General features: G+C 34.3%; 1 protein-coding gene and 1 pseudogene across 1 annotated transcript in view; both read left to right on the top strand.

The window, feature by feature from the left end:
- GALNTL6 (polypeptide N-acetylgalactosaminyltransferase like 6) overlaps positions 1-14,531 on the top strand; it is a 1,143,667-nt gene that overhangs the window by 55,118 nt on the left and 1,074,018 nt on the right. The gene's annotated exons all lie outside the window — the stretch shown is intronic.
- On the top strand, positions 1,119-2,446 carry LOC112934146 (cytokine receptor-like factor 3 pseudogene; annotated as a pseudogene).

Genomic DNA, 14,531 nt, shown 5'->3' with positions numbered 1-14,531 from the left:
TAAGTTGCAAATGAGCTACTTTGTAGTTGTCACATTTAATTTGAGATGAAGGGGAAACTAATAATGTATATTTTTTGGAAGGTTATGTAGACTTGGGGAACCCTGTTTATACTAAATCATCAGAAATTAATGAACTATGCCTATGCTTCATCTGGTTCAGAGCTCAGGATAATGTCTTAGCCTGCTCAATACAATCTGTGAAAAATATAAGCACTTACATCAATTATGTGCACAGAGAAAACTGAGTAATGAAGTCATTTTTATGGCATTTCCATGTTTTCTTTCAACTGCTAGATACCTGAGTTTTTTATTTGTTTATGTTTTGTTTTCAGTGTTCAATTTTAGGCATGAGAAAGTAATACATATATTATTGTATATTTCTCTCAAATTCTGCATTGCAAAAACCTATATAAATATATGAATCAGAGCAATTTTATGTCCATTTTGAAGCATAGACAGTTATCTTCAGTGAAGTAACAAAACGTATTATTGGGTTATCAATAATTTGTTACTACATAATATTAAGTTTAAGAACCACTATTAAAGGAGACTTGAATATTCTTTTCTATCGATAGTTGAAGTTAGCTTTGAGGTAGAAAATTACAAGAAATCCTAGGGTCTCTCACAAAGAAGAGGCAATCAGGGAACAAAAGTTATTGACTTCTGTGCCTATAATATTCCAAGCACCAGGATGATTTTTTTGGATCATTCTTATTACATGAATTATCTAAGTAATCCTAACAGCAATCCTATGAAGTATATGTTAATATCCACATTTATCAGATGAGAGGATTTGAGACCTATAGTATTAAAAAGATATTGCTGAAATACTCTTAGCAACTTAAAATAAGTTTTACGGGGGCATCTGGGTGGCTCAGTCAGTTAACCATCTGACTTCGGCTTAGATCATGATCTCAGGGTCCTGGGGTCAGGGTCCCCTATTGGCCCCGCATAGAGATCCACACTCAGCAGGGAGTTTGTCCTTCTTCCTTTACCTCTGCCCGACCCCCCACTCCTGCTCTCTCTCAAATAAATAAGTAAAATCTTAAAAAAGGCAAGTGCCTGGGACAGTGGGGAAGCTGTGCCCACAGCTGCCGGCTGCACGGCCAGATGAGGGGGCGATGGAGCTGGAGCCCGAGTTGCTGCTGCCGGAGGCCCAGGAGAGTATGGAGGGGGCACAGAGCTACTGGTGGGAGCTGGGCCAGAGGCTGCAGGGGCTGCAGGAGGCATGGAGGCAGATCAAAGAGAGTGCATCACAGACAAGAGATGTCCTCAAACAGCATTTTAATGATTTAAAGGGATCTCTTGGGAAGCTTCTGGATGAGCGAAGGTAACCTTTTTGCAAGAGGTGGATACCATTGAACAGGAAACCATTAAACCTCTAGATGACTGCCAGAAGCTCATAGAGCATGGAAGTTAATACTGCAGAGGACTTAGTCCAAGAAGGGGAGATTGCCATTTTTGGTGGCATAGGAGAACAGAATGAAAAACTGTGGAACTCTACCAAAAAGGCCTCACACATTCAGTTGGACAACTTACCAGAAGTGCCTCTACTGGTTGATGTGCCTTGTTTGCTCAGTTGGATGACGCAATTCTGAACATAGTGAAAGACCACATTTTCAAGCATGGAACGGTAACATCTTGCCCACCAGTACAGATAGAAGAACTAATAGAGAAACCTGGAGGCATCATTGTTTGATGGTGTAAGGTGGATGATGACTTTACAGCCCAGGATTACAGGCTCCAGTTCTGCAAATGCACTTCAAATCATTTTGAAGATGTATATGTAGGCTCTGAAACTGAGTTGATTGTGTTGCACATAGACCCCAACGTTGATTATCAGTTCAGAGTTTGTTCCCGAGGAGATGGCCAACAGGAGTGGAGTCCTTGGAGTGTCCCCCAGATGGGTCACTCCACATTGGTGCCTCATGAGTGGACAGCTGGTTTTTGATGGGTACAGCTTGAGTAGTCGAAGAAATATAGCCCTCTGGAATGATTCTGAGTCCTTGGGTGTGCTTTACTCCAGTGCTCCAACTTATTTCTCTGGGCAGACATTGACATTCAGAGTTGAAAATATGGGACAGCCAGACAGAAGAGACAGTATAGGAGTGTGTGCAGAAAAACAGAATAGATATGACTCTCTGCAGCATGATCAAGTAGTGGGCCTTAGTACAAATAGTGCAGTTTTTATAAATGGAAAAGAAATGACTAATCAGTTGCCAGCAGTTACTTCTGGGTCCACTGTCAAATTTGACATAGAAGTGTGACTCTAGGATCCACCAATAATAACGAAGGAGGAAACTTCAAGCTTAGAGTAACTACTAGCTCAAATAACAGAGAAGTGGTTTTTGATTGGTTGCTTGAATAGTCCTGTGGTTCTCTTTATTTTGGATGCTCTTTTTTCTATCCTGGATGGAAAGTGTTGGTATTCTAGATTTTTGAGTGATTGGCTATGGTTTTACAGGGTTTTAAACGTAGCTGTCCCCAGGTCAGTTTAATTGTAATTGGTTTTAAAAAAACTGTTAGATTCATCTCGTAGTTAAGTCATTGGAAGTGGAAATGGTTTACTGGATTTATTTTGGAATATTTTAGCAATAAGAGATTTGACTATTATGGACAAAACTGTAGTATAGTCAGCCTTCCTTGTAGCATAGTGTTAATTGAAATATCAGCATTACGATAAAAAAATGAAGTTGGCTTTTAAAGTATGAGGAGATACAGAAAGCCCTATATCCTTCCACTGTGTACTTCTTGAAAAGTTGATTGTTAGAACAGAAAAACTTAACATATCTGATTAGATTTATATCTTCTAAGGATCCAAGGCCATGTAAAACTCTAGGATCAAACAGTAGGAAGAGACCAGTGAGACACCAGAGTTCTATAATAGACATTCACTTGTGTGCTCTCCACCTGAGTGGTGAATATGCTGTCCATATTCAAGTATTTGTCAGCAGTATTGAATTTTATCTCATGTTCAGTAATCTTTAAGGCCCAAAAGCGTGATAATTTTTGTGTTTTTAAAAATTACTGAGCAGGTGTCTACAATAGGCAAAGTATTTTCTTTTTTCTTTCCTTGCAGTTTGATTCATGATAGGCTAGAGGATTTTTACAGGGTGGAACTGCTTATGAAAGTAGGATGTACAGCAGTAGCCATTCACATATATGTGATATGCACTTGTGCATACCCAGCCTCAGTGATATGTATGTTACTACTCATAGGGTATGAGCTACATACAGTCCAGTTTAATGTCAGTTTTATAAATGGTCTTCTGGTGGACCAAACAAATATAGGGTAAATACTTGACCTATTTTTTTAAAAACTTAAATTTGTTTAAAATATTTATTTGAAGGACTTATTTAGTATGTAAAAATGATTATCTTAACTTGCGATACCAGCCTGCAGATTTTTTTTTATGTGAAATTTTTTCCCTTCATTTTTAACAGTAGAGATGTGGAAAAGCAAGTTTGATATTTTTGTAAGATAATTTATTTGGGGATCAAATTCCCTGTTAGACAATCATGACCTTTTTCCCTTGCCTTTTTATATATAAGTAAGTTGTCTTTCATTTGTTTAGTGATTTTTAAGAAGATGTGCTAGAATGTAGTTGCCTCGGTCAGCTGTCTGAAACAAAATAAAAAACTAAAAGTTAAAAAAAAAATCTTAAAAAAGAATTACAAACAATAATTTGATGCCTAAAAATTTATCCACATATTTACTTACAAATTAAACATTTTAGTTATATTTCCTTTACAGTTCTCAAACACAGGGGTGCTTGGGTGGCTCAGTTTGTTAAACATTTGCCTTTGGCTCAGGTCATGATCTCAGGGTCCTGTGATCCAGCTGGGCCTTGGGCTCCCTATGTAGGAGTCTGCTTTGACCTCTCCCTCTGCCCCTCCCCTTACTCATGCTTGCACACACACTCTCTCAAATAAATAAATAAAATCTTAAAAAAAAAGTTCTCAAGCACAAATGTATTTCCCATTTCAGTGTCTTGAAACTCAGAAATATGCACCTCTTCTTAGGAGCATAAAAGAAATTCTTGCAGTTTCTAAATATTGACTGAAACTTATAATATCATGTTTTTGTTACATGTATATAACTATAAAACTCATAAACTCTTTATACATTTTATGAAACTAATAAATCAAAGGAATATATAAATTAATATCAGTATTATTACAATTAAAAATGTTAAAACTAGATTTTGCACAAATGACATCTTATAATATGAAATATACTATCTGTTAGCTTAATTTTTTTCATGTAAATACTAATATGTCCCTTCATTATTCAGTTCTACTCATGAACCTTCATTTTTAGAGTAAATCCCAATATCTGATAGTCTTTAACACAGTTGTATCTTTCATGCTTCATTCTTACCATTCTCTAGTATTACAAGAGTACTAGTAGCTTTAACAGATGGTATCATAATTGCCAACACAAGGACTGATACTTTACCACACTACTTGATTATATAGTGGATATATAAGTAGTCTATAATATCTTTATATTATTATTTGCATTTTAATCTAAATGAAAATGGAACATTAAAAATTTTTATAAAATGCTCATATACCCCCAGTAATACATGTTGGAATTTTCAAATTTCCTAAGAAATATAGTCATCCATGGCTAGAATGGACTACCTTGAGCAGTGTTCATTTTGGTCCCTTCTAGAAGGTATAGAAACATGTGTTTTGGATTCTTTAAGACTCCACTTGGTCTTGAAGATCCACTAGATTATTCCTGGGATTCAGATAAAGCTGTTATACTCATGATAACAGTTTATTACAAAAAAGGATACAGATTGTAGTTGGCAAAGAAAAAAGACACATGGGGTGCAGTCTAGGAGAAACCAGATCCAAGCTCCCAAGGTTCCCCTCCCAGTGGAATTCACAGGAACTCACTTAATTTTCCCAACAATGGTATATGACAACACATGTGAAGTTTCATCACTTACCTGAGTCAATACTTACCAAGTCTTTGTGTCCAGTTTATGTTTAGGGTCAGTCATCTGAGCATTTAGTGACTACATGATTGACTTCAGCTATTCAGACTCCGGCCCCGATTCTGCAACTCCTTCCCTATCCCTACCCACACACACTGACCGAAATAGGCATTCATCCACCATAAATCAAATTGTTAGGATAAAGTTTTCTAGTCAGATTGGTACAGCATGGCTTCAGGCATACAAAACCGCTCTTATTAGGCATAATATCCCAAGGTCTCAGAGATTATATCCAAAGAGTTAGTCAGGGGTCAGCCCTGAAGACAGGCCTTTCTTTGGGATGTGGAGGATTAAAGCAACTCAGGCCTCCTGATTTAACCCTTTCCTGCTGGTTTGAAAACACTTTTGATTCAATTATCTGCAGTCACAAAAATTCACCAACTATTAGGCACATAGAATGTGTCAATCCCTATCCAAACATTACCATATATTTTTTTCTCAACAAAAACAATATTAGACCCATATACTGATAAGGAAGATGATAATCAGCTAATTTAATTTCTTCATATGGCATGTCTAATAAATATTACAGCTGGTATTTAAACAAAGTCGTATTTGATTTTATGACCTTGCAATTTCCATTGCTCCATCCATTATATATTCTGGGTGAAAATTACGCTTTTATAGTCTACAAGAGAAATATCTTATAAAGGAATAAGAACTATAGTCAACGAATGCAATATATGTTGCCACTGTTTGGTTTAAGCACCCATGCCACCTGGCATTAGTCATCATTCCTGTATACTTGCTCAGTTTGGAATAATCAATATACCAAATAGAAAATGACTACCGCAAAAAGGCTCTGTTTTAAAATTCCTTAGCCCCCTTACTGAAGCTGATTCTTTATGTACGTAATATTTTTTAAAATATATGTTGGTGTTGGGAGGAAAAAGTTTTGCTCTACCCTTCTAAATTCTTAGACTGGTCCAATGATCAAATTAACACAAGACAGACAACAGGAGAAAAACAAATTTAATTATGTTTGTGCAGGGCATCTCTAAAGACACTGAGACCCAAAAACAAGTCACATAATTGAAGTTTATATGCCATTCTACACGAAGGAATAGGATAGGGGCCCAGGGCTTCAAGTAGATAAGGGTAGTTCACAGGACAATAAGAAGAGCAGATATTTGGTAATTAGATGTTTGCCCTGACATGCTTGAAGGCCATTCAGATAAAAGTTATCTCTGGTCAGATAGCTTTATTCTGAGCCAAGCTCTCTGTCTAAATTCTTTTAGACAGTTAAAGGAGAGGTAAAGGTTTTTCTTGAGTCTGCTGGGTCTCTCATGCCTGAAGCTTACAATAATCTGAATTCCAAAGTGTTATATTTTGGATTCATGTATTCCATTTCTCTTCACTGGTAATTGGGAATGACATTGTAGCAAGTATTAATTATATTATTTCCTTAACAGAATGTTGATTTTTTCTGCCAGTCTGGTAAATTATGAGGAGATCGTGTTTTTCCTTTGATACTGGGCCTTATTCTTCATTAGGGTAGATCTATTTTGGCTTTGCTCCTTGTTCTGGGAAGCGGCCCTTTATTCAGAATATAGTCTTTTCTCATAAACTGTGGGCTTTTCTGACATCTCAAGTGAACATCTGAGGTATCACCTATCTGCTGAGCCAACGCTCCATTGTCTTTCATTGGAGCAACCTCTTGTACCTTCCCCATTGAGCTTTCAGCTTACTTCCAGAATTCTCTGGTAGGTGTCACACAGTGTTGCTCTGCACATATCCAGTTCTTTTCTCATTTCATGGAACCTTCATGAAGACTAGGCCACCTTGTTCTCCTCCAGTATCCTGCCCCATAAATTTCACTCCTTTGTTCAGATGCAGACTCCAGTCTAAGCTTCTTCAGTTTTGTAATATTGAGTGCAGATAACCATCTCATTTTCTGGAGAATACCCTCAAGAGGAAGCCAGGTTAGAGGTGAGATTCATCTCCTCAGTTTTCTTCCCGCAGTGTGGCATTGTTTCTTGTTCAGTTTTTACAAAATCACACCCATATAAATTGTCCAGTTTTGTAGTCATTTACCATGGGAGGTCCAGTCTAGAAAGAGTTATTCTGCTAGTGCTAAAATTAGAAGTCAAATAAAATAGTTTAATTGGCATTTACAGCCCTTTTCAATTGAGTGTCTGTTCACTTTCCTGATATTTACTGTGTTCACAGCAACCCAGCGTGGCTTCCATTTCTCAAACTTGATGCATTTAAGCATACCCTTCTCTTACCTTGGAATACCTTTTCATTTGTCTTCTATTGGTGAAAACTTACTTAGTTCTCAAGACCCAGGTAAAGCACTATTTCCTGTGTGAAGCTACTCAGGACCACTCTCACCAAACCTAAATCCTTTGTCCAAAGAACTTCATATGTCCTATAAGTATTTCTGTGTAAATCTGCTTTCCAAACTAATTATGATAGCTTTAAAGGGGAGTATATTATTTGCTTATGTTTAGTAAATATTTGAAAGCATTGACAATATTTCTGATGGTATTTTTTGCAGTATGTATTATAAAATAAGTTAAATTATATGTCTGATGCTATTATTTAACCACTAGCACCAGCCACTAGTAATGGCTCCTGACTACTTATGAGTGTGTAGTATGATCAACTTTCTTAGATGTTTGGTTTTAATTATTTCATGCATTCTTTCAAAAGTCATTATGTGGTAGGTGGTATATTCCCCACTGTAGATTTGAGAAATACTAGGTAAACAGTAGGTAAAGAAAATGTTAATAATAACTCAAAAAGTAAGTAATACTGGGCAGACCCAGTATTTCAGACTAGATTTGTCCATTGCGATTCACTGATGCTATACAATGGTGATTTATTTAACAGTCAGAGGTCTACAGAGACAAATTAGAATTTTATTTGAGAGGTAATTTTTAAAATGTCATATTCCATTATTAGCATCTCCATATGTAGAATTATTGAAGAAGAGAATACAAATGAAGGTGATTTTTCTTTGGGTTTAATTTTTCACTTTATAGGGAAAAGCATTAGCATGCTATTGATTTTGGATGGGACTTGATGCTTAGAAAAACAAAATTTCAGTGTGAAGTGAGCATCTGATTAATTGCTTATTAATAAATACATTCAAAGTCTGAAATATCCCAAATGCATTTTAATTTATTTAAATTCAGGATGTCTAAAACATAATTTTTGAGAATTAGGAAAATACATTTTAATTATTACATTTGAGGATATAAATAAGCAGAAATTAACATTTTACTTAAGAAGAAATAAGATTAGTACACTAGACCAAGAATTTCTCAATGTAAATGACAATATATTGAAATCTTGCTTTGTTAAAAGAACAATAGCATTTTGTAAAGAATTTCACACTCTATATAATAATGAAATTTTAAATATCTTGATATTGGTAAATAATACTGAATCTTTTGTTCTTAACCATTGTTGAATTATTTCATCAATGGTATGAATTGAGTCAATTAAAAAAGTATGGTAACTTAAAAGGTCTTAAACATATGAATGTCATTTGGTTCTATAAATCCAGAAATTATCTGAGTTTTTCTTAGATTCACTATGACTGGATGAATTAAAATCTTGATTCTAAGTGAAGTGATGTTGTCAAAAAATCCATATTGTAAAGACCAGAAAAATATATTTCACAATAGAAATATGGCATAATATGCCATTTGAAAGAATTTTGTAACTAGGAAAGCTAGGCATCTGGTTCTCTTAAAACTTCCTATCATTGGATCATAGGTTGAGTTCAGGGAAGGCTTGAAGTTCAGTGAAATACCAATCATTTGAAAAATCGAATGAAATATCATCCCAGAAAATGTTGTAAGGCACTAGAATGTTGTGATAAATATGGAGAATTCTTCTTTACTTAGGCCAACTGCAGAACAACTAATCAATAAACATAGCTTATTATGATCATTATCAATTGCCTTTTGGCAATTTATTGTAGACCTGTGTGTTTAACTTTAAGCTACCTATATGATTTTCTATTATTTTATATAAAGACTAGATAGGTGGTATTTTTATAAATAAAAAAGGATCTAGAATTTCTGAAAGAAGATAACTTCAGTTCATATATTCTTGGTAATTACTTCCCTGCTTTCTTTCAAATAACTGAGATATTCTGCCTCTGTTTTTCCCTTCAAACTTTTTGTCCTGCTTTCATTACATTCTTGGTAATCTGTTTCATCTTCTGCAATTCAGGAGCAAAGTAACATGTTACATTAGTTCTAAAGTTTCTGTAAAAGCTTTAATAGATTATTAAATTTAACAGTGAGCATAATATTCATCATTAGTTTAAAGAAATTATTAAATTTACACATCAAGTCCTCCAAAGTGAAAATTCTTAGTAGGACAAAGTGCATACATTAAATAATGATGCACTGTGAAAATGAATATTTTATTTCTAGGATAAAGCACCTAAGTGTCTTCCATTTGTTAAGTTTTGTTGATAATTATTTGTGAAATTATAAAATTATTTAAGTATTCTTCATAATTATTACTTTTATCATATCTCTAAAGGAAATAATTATTGACTGAATAATTCCTATGTTTATATCACAAACTTAAGTTTCACATGTCATCAAACTGTGAGAGTCCTTCTAATCCATATACTCATGGTTATTTTTGGGGATAAGAAATTAAGGAAATGCCAGGTTATCCATATATGGTAAATATGTTCAAATATGAGGTATAGAGATTATATATTCAGGAATTGACAGAAATTAGATATTAAAGGATGCTATCAGTCATAATTTTGTTTCACATTACATATATATATTAAAGAAGGTAGGCTATAATGTAACAAAATAATACAGAAAGCTATATATTACCACCAACTCTTTGTAGTCACACCATACAAAACTTCAAATTATAGTAAACTTAGTTCACTTAGGATGCATTGAGTATAATATATTTGGTATATATTATTCCTAATAGGTCTAGATTTCAGCTTTATTTTTATTTTTAATTTAATTTAATATAATTTTTTTCAGCTTTATTTTTAAAACAGGATTTTTAATTAACATTTTCCACCCAATCCACCTCATAGTTTAAATTACGCGCAGGATCCTAAAGGCATTTGTGTTGCATCCTCCTGTTTTATCAAAATCCCAGTGAAGGGATCCCTGGGTGGCGCAGCGGCTTAGCGCCTGCCTTTGGCTCAGGGCGTGATCCTGGAGACCCGGGATCAAATCCCACATCGGGCTCCCCGTGCATGGAGCCTGCTTCTCCCTCTGCCTGTGTCTCTGCCTCTCTCTCTCTCTCTGTGACTATCATAAATAAAAAACAAAAAAAACAAAAAAAACAAAACACAAAATCCCAGTGAAGATACAAGAGATTAAAAAAATCCACTAACTGGACTTATATAAGATATACTAAATTTATCTAAACAAGATTCTAACCATTCAAAGAGAATTAAGTAAAATAAAACGCTTTAAAAATTAAGAAAATGAAAGCCAGTAATAACAAGAGCAATTACAACAACAGCAATAATAATAAACATAAAATGGGAAACAATACATCATTGTGAAAATGATTTAATTTTAGAAATAAAAGTAAATGTTAGATGACTGCTGGCCTATCCTCTTGATAAATTTCAAGAATCCAGTTTCTATGAATCAATAAATGAATTGTGAAATAAATAAAAGGCAGACATACAAACACATACTAGCAGAAAGGTGAGCAGAAATAGATGATATGGGAAGCAACATGGAAAAAGTGGTAGGAATTTGTGAGACAGACTTAAAAGAATGTCCTAGATGGTAAAGAAAAATAATAAAAACTTTTAATTGATCAGGGAGAAAATGATAGATTTCAAGTTTACAAAATGCTGATTACATCCATCTATATAATTTACTTTTCTAAAAAGAAAACCAGAATTACTGTAACAGGAAGAATATTAAAGTAGGTGGGGAGTAACAGTTTTTTTTTTTTTTTGGAGTAACAGTTTTTAAGGCTAAAAACAATCTACATTTTTTGATTTTATCAGCTATCAAGACATTTGGACATTTTAGAGAGTGCATTGCATTTCAAAGAAAAATGGATTTTTTTATATGCACCAAAGCAGAGGTGGGAAGAGCCAATTTTCAAAACACAAATCTGGATTGTGTCTGACTTTGTCTCTCAAACATTAGATGCCAAAAGAAAATAAAAGCAGTATGTCCATGTTTTTAAGAAGACCAAAATTCAATACACAGAATTAAACTGAAAAGTTAGTCTTAGAACTCTCTTGCTGAAATCAAGCATTTTCATGATAATGTTCAAACTGAAATATAAAAAATAAACTTACATGTAAAAAATAAACCACTAAATAATTTGACAGTTTTAATACTAATTTATTATGAAGAGCCAACATAATTCTGATGTTAATATAATGAAGGCTGTCCTCTCACCAAACTAACACCCTCACCAAAAAGTAGTACTTTTTATAAAAGGATAATCAAGCATCATAAACTAAATATCAGTTAATTCAATGCAGCCCTTAATTTAAAAGAGTATCAGATAATATTGTGGTATTTAGAACCATGTAATTGGATAACATATTTTATCACATGATCTGTTTAATAGATCCCATACAGTAGTTAATAAAATTCAAACCAATTAACCAGTGATTTTTTTTTTAATTTGAAACAGAAGACTACTTTTTAGGGATGACACCTTTTATGATTCAAGAGTCAGTATTATTCCAAACATATGATCAGATCATTGGAATGAGAAGAAAGGATATTTACAACCTAGGTATAACCACTATTATTTAACATTTGTTTGGCAGAGATAAACAATACAGTTTGAAACACAAAAATCAGAGTGTACAACTACCTCAGAAGAAAGTTTTTCCCTTTCACATGGTCATCTGCTACATAGAAAAGCCAGAAATATTCAACTAAAATTATTTTTTAATATTACATTTGTAGTCATTTACAAAATAAATAAATAATATCATTAATTTTTTATAAACTAAGAAGTACTAGTTATAACATTTAAGAAAATACTCTTAGTAAAATGCTTTTATAATATATAAGATATAATAAACTTTGAAAAATGAATAGGACCTAGATCATGAAAACCATAAAACTGTAGAGAGAAATCAAAGAAACTATAAATGAAATAAAGCATACCATTTAGAGATACAATATTTCCCTGGATGGTAAGATCTCATAAATGTCAAATGTTGATTCTGACTATTGGTCTAAATTCATGCCTTATAATTAAATGTTTTTAATCCAACTGACAAAAAGCTCTCAAGTTCATCTTCTATAATAAATATATTTTAAAATGCCAGAATAATCTGCAAAATAAAAATCAGAACAATAGTTCTTTTCTCAGGAGACAGAACCACTCTTCTCTCAAATTCCAGTCAGGAACCCGGAAGTGTTCAGTGATTCTATACTTTCTCACTTTCCACATCCTCTTTCCACTCACATTTTCCATTCTGCTTACAAAATAACTTAAAATCTCTACTGTTCCCATATCCACTGCCCCAAGTGTAAGTCAGACCACTGTTATCTTTCTCTTGCATCTATGCACAGCTTGCTATTACTGTTTTTTACTGATCTTTTCCCCACATAGTAGTCATGGTGATGTTTAAAAACAAATAGCAAATCGCATCATGTCACTTCTCTGCTTAAAATTGTATGTGGATCCAACACAAATCTTTGTACATTATCCATGGTCTTTACTATGACTTAGCAGAAAATTAGCATTTAGTGTTTATTAGTAGAATTAACAAAGTCATGTGTTATGATACTGGCTCCATTTGCCTTTTAAACATCTCTTACTATGACTCTCAGACTTTTGTCTTATTCATAGTGAAATTCTGTCATTTCCTCAGTCTATCATTGAGGGTTTTCAGTTTGCCTACCCTGTACCTTTTTAATCTCCTTATTTAACTTTAGGCTTTAATCTCAAAAATTTCTCATTTCAAAGTGTTTATTCCTGTTTCTACAAATTTGAATTAAATGTCCTTCTGTGTGTTCTCAGTACTTCCCAGATCACAGCACATAGCGCATGGTAATTCACTTGTTTTTCTGTATGCTAAGCATATGAAAATTCCAATTGGGTATGGCAGCTTTGGAAGAAAAATAACATATTTTTATCATGAACCAATATGTTCTTAGCACTTGGGAACAGCAGAAAAAAATCTCTGTCAATCTGGGGGTCCTAAGCTTGTGTCTAAAACCTGGTGAGTTTTATTCACCAAAGAAGTACAGTAAACCTCCAGGAACTGGACCCACCCCCAAAATAGAGATTAAGGAATTGCCTGGGAAAGAATTCAAGATAATTATTCTAAAGTTGTTCAGAGAGCTATAAGAGAACACACATAAACAATTTAATGATATCAGAAGAAGTCTCCAAGAGATTAAAAAAAAAACAGAAATTTTGGAACTGCAGAATTAAGTGACTGAACTGAAATATTAAATACAGTGCTTCAGTCAGACTTAACCAAACAGAAGAAAGAGTCAGTAAGCTTTAAGACAGATCAGTTAAGGTTATTCAAATGAGCAAGAAGAAACACAAAAAATGAAAAAGAATGAAAAAAAAAGAAAAGGAATGAAGAAAATCTATGGGATTTATGGTACATCATTAAGAGAAACAATGTTGAAGTCCCAGAAATAGAAGTTTGTTTAAAGAAATATGGCTGAGAACTTCCCAAAACTGGGGAGAGATTTTAGTAACTATGTTTATGAAACTAATAGGTCACCCCCAAATTTCCTCCCAAACATCTTCCTTAAGATACATAATAAGACTGTCTAAAATCAAAGACAGAAACTGTCTAAAAATCAAAGAGAAAAATAGAATTTTAAAAGTAGCGAAAGCAAATGAAACAAAGCAAAACAAAAACAGCTTTCTTATAGGGATCCTTCCATGAGGCTATCAATGGATTTCTCAGCAAAGATCTCATGGGCTGAGAGAGTGGGATAATATATTCAACTAAAATAAAGAAGTTGTGAGCCAACAATACTTCGCCCAGCAAAGTTGTCCTTTAGAAATGAAGATGAGAGGCACCTGGGTGGCTCAGTTAGTTCAGCTTCTGACTGTTGGTTTAGGCTCAGGTCATGATCTCAGGGTTGTGAGATCAAACCCCTACAGAGCTCCACAGGGCTCCACACTCTGCTTGGGATTCTTTCCCTCTTCCTCTCCCTCCTTCTCTGCCCTTCCACCTGCACATGCACATGTACGCACACTCTATCTCTCTCTGTGTCTCAAATTAAAAAAAAAAAAAAAAAAAAAAGACAAGACAAGAAAAGAAATGAAGGTGAAATAAAGACTTTCCCAAACAAAAGCCAAAGGAGTTTATTGCCACTAATCCTTTCTTACAAGAAATGCTGAAAGAAATTCTTTAAGCAGAAATGAAAAGATGCTAATTGGTAACATGAAAATATATAGCAGGGGATCCCTGAGTGGCTCAGTGGCTTAGCACCTGCCTTCGGTCCAGGGAGTGATCCTGGCGTCCCAGGATCGAGTCCCACATCAGGCTCCCTGCATGAAGCCTGCTTCTCCCTCTGCCTGTGTCTCTGCCTCTCTCTCTGTGTGTGT

Source organism: Vulpes vulpes, chromosome 9, assembly GCF_048418805.1.
Source record: "Vulpes vulpes isolate BD-2025 chromosome 9, VulVul3, whole genome shotgun sequence".
Taxonomy (NCBI): Eukaryota; Metazoa; Chordata; class Mammalia; order Carnivora; family Canidae; genus Vulpes; species Vulpes vulpes.
This window is presented reverse-complemented; position numbering and strand designations above follow the sequence as displayed.